Source organism: Amaranthus tricolor, chromosome 15 (genome assembly GCF_026212465.1).
Source record: "Amaranthus tricolor cultivar Red isolate AtriRed21 chromosome 15, ASM2621246v1, whole genome shotgun sequence".
Lineage (NCBI taxonomy): Eukaryota > Viridiplantae > Streptophyta > Magnoliopsida > Caryophyllales > Amaranthaceae > Amaranthus > Amaranthus tricolor.
The window spans coordinates 13,749,778-13,757,722 of NC_080061.1; the positions used below are offsets into that span (position 1 = coordinate 13,749,778).

Below are 7,945 nucleotides of genomic sequence, written 5' to 3' on the forward strand. Positions count from 1 at the left end.
TTTTCTTGCACTTAAATGAACTTGACATACCAACTATTTTTTGAAAATCGTACATGTAATTTCTCTAATGATTTTTTTTAGACATTTTAATGATTTTCTTTTATGTTGAATTAGTCGATTGGATATTCTAATGATTTATGGTAACCCGTTGGGTCAATCCGAACCTACCCGAAACCCAGAGTGATCCGACCTGAAACTGACCTGATCCGAAACTGACTCGACCCGAAAATGACCCGACCGAAATTGATCCGACCCAAAACCCGACCGACCGACCGTTTTCCCAGGTCTAATTACAACCCAAGATAAACAGAAATTATTCCAAGTATGAAGGATGTCCGTATAATCGATAAGTCGGACTCCCAGGTGCCCTCAGTTATGGTGCAAAAATTCTAACTGTGGGAGAATTCTCCCACTTTCTGTATAATCGAAGACACGGACCTATGTGATCATTCCGCGTCCTAGAAGAATAAGGGACTTGTTAAAACGAGGAAAATGGTCTCAAGTATTTTTGTCTTTTCGCAACATTGATAAGTCGGATTCCTCTAAGTCCCTCAGTGAAGAATGTAAGTATGAATCTAAGCTACGTCATCAACTCACGTGATTTATTGGCTGGCGAGTCAAATCACTCATGCCGCGGCATGATAGCTTCCCCAAGATTCCACGGCCTATAACACGACAACAAGAAGGAAGATAGAACAACAAAACCAGCATCTTGTCCGTGAGGTCTACAAGTCGGACCCACTTTGATGGTGATCTCGTTCAAAAATATTCCAAGTCCCTGAAGTCCCGCGACTTCAGATTAAAATAATAAAATAAAATAAATTATGGTAATTTCATCCGTGTAGTAGACAAGTCTGACCCCCCTTGGGGGCTATCTTGTTCCAAAATATTCTAAGTATTGGGGCTTCCGTGGCATTAAGGAAGCATAAACTAGGATCTAGCCTCCACAACTACAATTTTACTGCTGAAAAATATAGAGGGATGGGACTACTCCGCGGCATGCTTCAAGTTGCGGCTCGATGGACGTTATTTATTTCTCTTTAACTTGGAGCCTCTCACGCGGTTATTTTGAAAAGGCCATAACTTTTTCGTTATAACTCAGAATTCGGCATGTGAACAATCAATTCGAAGCTTACGCACTCAATTTTCGGAATCCGCCCAAAGATCTGCCAAATTGTGAACATATTCATCTTCTTAAGTATTCAAACGCTCTCCACAATCGTATCCCTTCATTAACACTAAGATGTTTTGGTAGACGCTTACCATTTCCGCACAAAGAAAGATATTTCAAGTCATTGGGACTCCCTTTTCATATCCTCCTTCATGCGTGGGGCTAAATGTCATGGTATCACTTATCTAATTTATTTATTTGTTTAAATTATTAATGTCATATTATCCTAATACCCTTTGACCTTTTATATTGACTTTGAGTTTTATTCAATGGGCTTCTCCTGAATTCTTCAAATTCCTTAGTTGGCCCATGAGCAAGTAACCCTCAAAATACCCTAACTTCCCCCAGGAAAGTAACCTCCAGGTTGACCCAACTTCCCATTCATCCCTCATTGCATGGTTCTCCTTCTTCCAAGGTTGATAACTACCCACTATCCTCATGATAATTAACCTCTTCTCTGAAATAACTTCCTTCTTCACCACTATAAATAGAGACAACCATCAGAGAGGAAGGGATCATCTGAAAATAATCCTCTTAGTATCCTTACTCACACTTCACTTTATTAGCCTACCAAAATACAAGCAATATCAACCTCGATATCTTAATTCTTGCATTCAGTTTATAATCGTTTATTCAATAATCTTATATCACCGTTCTAACTTGAGCGTCGGAGGGGTTTTTCGGGAGATCACCCCGGATAAGGCTAATGCGTTGTGTTGCAGGAATTCAGGTCGCTTCCTTCCACAAATCGCCGCTCCTGACAACGCTTCCACTTACGGTATTTCAAGTGTTTTCCACTTCCTCGTTTCATCATCGAAATAGTCCTTATATCTTATTTTTTTATAATTAAACAAATTAGGTTGGGCTTTATAGAGGCCGTCTATATAAGAGATCGTTATTCATGTATTAGTATTCTCTAGGTAAAAATTCCCTACAAAAACCCTAAATCACGAATAATTGAACGACAGAATACTATAAACTACAAATAGTCAATTTAAAAAAAAAGGTATAAATGATATGGCCATTATCTTTAAATATAATTTGTGACTTATAATCAAGTTAGTTTTCTTATTAAAAAAAAGTTAGTTTTGTTTTCTACGAAGATTATTATATATAATTTGGCCTTTTCTGGTTTGCAGTGAATATGGCGTCTATAGACAACAACCACAATATACCTGAGGTTTTCATCTTTCATTGGAAATTTTCTTATTTTTCATGGCTTTTTTACATTACTTCTATTCTATATGAAAGTTGTTTTTCAGAGTGACGGAATATAAATGAATGAGAAACTTGTGCCGTGCAAATATTTTGATTGTCCGATTGAGAATAAAGATTGAGAAATCATATGTTGGATTAATATTAAAAATTCTCAGAATGCGAACTCGTAAATTCGAAACCATTTTTGCGGTCATTGCTGAAAGCAATCTATGTTGCTATTAGGGTGGGCTCAAAACCCTTTACGATTTACATTGTGATGTAAACTTTGGACTATACTAGCAAGTACTATGTGTTCCTCATTTTGTGTGTTTTAAAGATTGGTTTTATTATTTATTGTTATTGCATTCTGCTGTTTGAAAATCCAAAGTTACTGTTACATTATGTTGTTTATAGGCATTTGCTATCTTAGTATATTATAAAGTGCGCCTCAGCTTTGTGCCTTGTGCGCCTCGATCTCATGCTTGGCTGAAAATGCCTCATTTAGGTGAGGAAAAGCCCACTTCTAGAGTCGTAATTCTCGATGCATTTCTCGCCTTGTGCGCCCAGTGTGCCTCCTTGTTGGGCTAGATAATTAATACAAGCTTGCTTGGTTAAAATAGAAATTAAACTTGAGATCTAAATTTACTTGAATATGAAAATTTGTTATACTATGTATATTTGTACGAATGTTTGTCTTGTTTTATGCTTAATCTACTATCATTATGAAAATTTGTGCTCTGGCGGCCACCTTGCTCCATTTGATCCTACAAAGAAGAAAAAGAAGAAGAAGGTAACCACTCAAGAGTTTACTGTTGAAAATGCGGCTCCATCAGCACATAAGACAGAGAACATGACAGGTATAGCTTGTTGCATTGTGCGCCCTTATAGTTTTATGTGTTACTTCTATTTTATTAATGCCTTTGGATTATCAATTTGGATATATGAATTTTTAACTTTTAGAAAGTAGTTATTAAGATGTTTGAGGAATAATTTTTATACTAATACTAAGATGGAAAATTTCATGATTAGTGTTAGACAAGATGCTGATTTTCTGATTGCCACTTTGTACAGTTTTTAATGAAGCTGAAATTGCTGATTTGAAGAAGAAAAAGATACCAGTATGTTCCATTCAAACTAGCTATTGCTGTGTATTTTTGAGCTGCAACGTTTTGTTGAAATGTTATTTTGCAGGTTGACTCAAATTTGTTTGATGCTAATGGTGGAGAGGAGGAAGAAGGTGAGATATGTACTTGAGATATCATATAATCCCCTGCTGGTTTTCTTTAGTTAATGTTGAGCCTTTACTTCAATTCGTGATGTTGTTTGTAATTAGCTGATGTTGGAGATAATGAACAAGAGGATGAAACTAATGATTTGTAACAACTTCAATATCCTTGGGAAGGGAATACAAGAGATTATGAGTATGAAGAAGTAAGTTCAATTCATAACCATAATTGCTTCAGTTTGGATTTTTTTGTTGCTATGTAGTTCCTCCTTATTTTTTTACTACACTTCTCTTAAAAAGATTTAACACAAAAGAGAGAAGTGTAGCAATTAAAAATACAGTTTTGATAGAATTTGACATTTAGCGAGTCTAGAATCTAGATGAGTTGATTCAAGGTAACTTCTTTTCAACTTTGAACTATGCGTCTAGATGATTTTCCTCAAGGATTTGTAGGAAAGTATGAAATGTGATTGTCATTGTGTGGCATTGTATTTTTAAGTGTTTTCAATATGAATTTTAGTTCATTTCATTTTAATTTTCTATTGTTTGCAAATATTATTGTTATAAATCTAGCTAAAAAGTCAATGCTTTATTGCTTGAATTTTATTGACAGCGCTGTACTACTTTCAAGTCCATGGTATAATTTCTTGATGGTTCTTTTATTGGGGCTTTTTGATTTTATGAACTATTTGTCACCTCACTGCAGATTTTAGGAAGGGTTTTCAATATTCTTCGCGAGAACAATCCTCAATTAGCTGGAAACAGGCGTAGAACCGTCATGAGACCCCCACAAGTGATGCGTGAAGGAACCAAGAAGACTGTATTTGCAAATTTTACCGATCTTTGTAAGATGTGAGTTTCTAGTTATATCTCTGTATATTTTAGTTTGTAGGTTATATAGATTTTAGTAGTTCATATTGCAAATTTCCAATAGAATTTGAATTGATCTTTTGTAAGATTTCTAATAATAATGTTTTGCCAAGGCATATAACTTTCATTAATTTAATATATATGTGTTAAGTTTTATGATCCTGATATTTCATACGTAACCATTCTTGACGTCTATTTTATTTTTCCTTGTTCCTCCCATCAAAGCATCATATGTGTTGTGGTTAACACTGTGCAGGATGCATAGGCAGCCAGAGCATGTGATGAGCTATTTACACGCTGAGTTGGGAACAAACGGTTCTTTGGATGGACAGTAGCGTTTGGTAGTGAAGGGAAGATTTGCTCCTAAGAATTTTGAAGGGATTTTAAGAAAATAAGCTAGTAAGTATTGTTGCATCCTAAATATGGAAGAAAGCATGCTTCAAGTGAAACTTTTGATATATTATCTTCTTTATTTTAGATTGTCCTCATGATATTTCTTCCGCATACATTATGATTCTTTGCAGCAATCATTGTGGATTAAGGACTAAGGAGTGAATTCGATTTTTTGAAACCTAGCTGTTAATTTATCGACCTCTTGCAATAGCTTTCATTTTGTGCATGTTGTTTTGACATTTCCAATTGTTAAGTGATTTTTTTTTTTCTGTTAGATGAATATGTTGTTTGCAATAGCAGCAAAAGTTCAGATACCATTCTTGCGAAAGAAAATCGCCTACTTTTTCTCCGTTGTGAATAGGTAATGTTCGTACATGATATTCTCATCTCTTTTACGATTTTGTGGATTTCAAAATATTTTGTTTCAGGCTAATAATACTCTAAATTTTGCTAGTAGTTTTGCCTTTCTTTTAAACTTGTTTTATCTCATGCCAATATTATGTATTCGCCAAAAATTCAGTTCTTTACAAATGCACCTTTTTGTGTAAGTTTCTTGAATTTTTGAAGTATCCTCCATTGGAATGTACACCAATAAACTGAATTTTGCTTATGTTATGCTTTAAGGTTTTCATTGTGATAAGAAAAAGAAGTGTTTTTTGGAGCCTTTTTAATTATTTCATGCCGTTTTTCTTTGTTCTGCCTGATTTTCCATATAAACTAATGTCAACTTAAGGGTCTGTTAAGATCATTCAAAGTTTTGCCTACATTGTCCGACAATGGCAATGATATTGTATGTGGCCTATACACTTATCATGATGGTGTTTGTTCTAGTGTTTCCGCTTAATGTTCTGCCATTATTTTCCCTTTTTTAAGCTCAAGCCATCTTTGTATTTTTTTAAATGTTATTAATAAGACAAGATATGTTACAAGTATTTTGGGACTTACTAGTGGAAGTTGTGAACCTTTGACAGTGTCTTGTTGCCTTTCAAAATGTTGTTTCATGGTTTAAGATGAGCTTTTTGAACATGTATAAGATATTACTTGGGTCCCTACAGAAGATTTACTCGGTGACTGATGACCATAAGGTTTGCAAACATGCCAATGTACGGTCCTGTAATGATCTTTCAAAACTTTTGCCTACATTGTCTGACTATGCAATGATACGTCTATGTTTGTGTCTAAGGCCTTTGCATCTCATGTTAGGTCTAAAGTGGTTACCCTTAACTGTCTGTCACCTTGTTCTCACATTTAACCTCTATCCTTTTCTTAACTAGTCAAAATCTATTAGAAGTACAAGTATATTGTTACTTAAGTGGAAATTGTGGGCATTTGAAAGTGTCTTAATGCCTTAAAAAATATAGTTCTATTGCCTGTCGTAGTGGTTGCGCTTCATTGCTTTCTACCTTGTTCTTTCCTTAAACTTCAAACCTTTTATTTAGTTGTTAATTTTTTTTATCTGGTTAAGATCTATTAGAAGTATTTTGTTACTTTAGTGGAGGTTTTGAACATTTAAAAGTGTCTTAATGCCTTTCAAAAAGAAGGTTTATTGTTTAGGTTCTTTATATTTAGTTTTGGACTTGTAATAAGTTTTAATTGCATCCCAAAAGAACGTCCAGTTTTGCCTATATTGTCTGACAATGCAATGATACGTCAATATTTTTGTCAGAGGTTGCCGTGGCATCTTTCGTGATGGTGTTTGTCGAAGTGTTATGCTTTAATTGTTTGCACTCTTGTGCCAACATGTAACTTAAAACCTTCATTAACTTTTTTAACTGGTCAAGCTCTATGAAGTATTCTGTCACCGACCAGTGGAACTTGTGGACATCTGAAAGTATTTTTATAGTTTTGCTGGTTGATTTGAGAATTAAGTGTGATTTAAATTGTACTTGTATGCAAGATGAATATTCACTTACTAACTGCTAATAATCCCAAGTAGAACTATGCACTTAGTTGGGCCATTGATCCGAACCTTTATTAATTTCTTTAATTGAATTGGGCCTTAAACAGGCCAGGTTTTGGGATAGTGAATTCAGGGGCTTGTGATGATCATTATAATAATTGCCTACATTGATTGATTTTCATAGTGATGAAGAAATATATGAATCTGAGGCCTTGGTATCCTTTAATAAATCATGTTTTGGATAAAATCGAAAGATTATACATGAAGTGTATCACCTAGCCCCCCGCCACCCCCCCCCCCCCCCCCCCCCCCCCCCCCACACACACACACACAAATATATTTTGTTTCTTCAAATTTATATTTAATGCTTTCCTGCCTGTTATCTGAAACCGGCTATGAATTTAAAGGAATAAAAGCTTTGAAGTTAAGCAAGGATTGAAGATCTTTAACGTGGCTTTCTCTTTGCTGCAGTGTGGTTCCTCATAGTCTACTTCTCATGTGAACAATGGGTTTGTTGCTCGCATTGGACGCAGGGCTGCTGCATAATCAAAGGACTGCTATATTCGGTAACGTATTAAGAGCCGGTTGCCTTTACACACTAAGAAATATTTTGGTTATGAAGGGGGTGGTAAATAGTGATACTTGCTCAATTAATAATATTTTCTTTGGATTATTGTTTCAAATTTTTGAGGTTTCTCTTTTAATAACTAAGCATTTTTAGTTCTCTGGCATTTGAGCTATGGATTTGATACAAACATTATAAAGCAAAGATAATGGCCGATTGACGATGCTGATAATACCTCAATCTGTTATCAGAGTTTACATTGATGGTTTCATATCTCCTCCACACCATGGGCCCTACCGCTGAGTCGGTCGCTAGGAGGATGGATCTTATCTTAGAACTGTAGATTTGATCTGTGCTTATAAACAGCAAGGGTGAAAACTCAAACCGAAACTAATCCAAAAGTATTACAAAAAAGATAATTTTTATTTCTTTTTGACCTAGCAATATTTTATTACGCTTGAAATTAGGTTTGATAAGGTTGATTCGGGTTTGTGTTATATATAAATAGGTCGACAACCTTAATCCACTTAACCCGTTTAGTTAATTGGGTTGAAAAACACAACTCTGACTTGATCCGTTACAAAGTAGGTCGATTTGAATTCAATCTACTTACACAAATTGTTG

At 35.0% G+C, this 7,945-nt stretch overlaps 1 non-coding gene and 1 pseudogene across 1 annotated transcript; both read left to right on the top strand.

Annotated features, from left to right (window-relative positions):
• The first annotated feature begins 2,338 nt into the window (after positions 1–2,338).
• LOC130800691 (eukaryotic translation initiation factor 2 subunit beta-like) overlaps positions 2,339–7,945 on the top strand; it is a 5,643-nt pseudogene continuing 36 nt past the window's right edge.
• LOC130801995 (small nucleolar RNA SNORD34) lies at positions 6,888–6,971 on the top strand. The gene has a single exon (XR_009039714.1). It is a non-coding gene; the product is annotated as a small nucleolar RNA SNORD34 (small nucleolar RNA).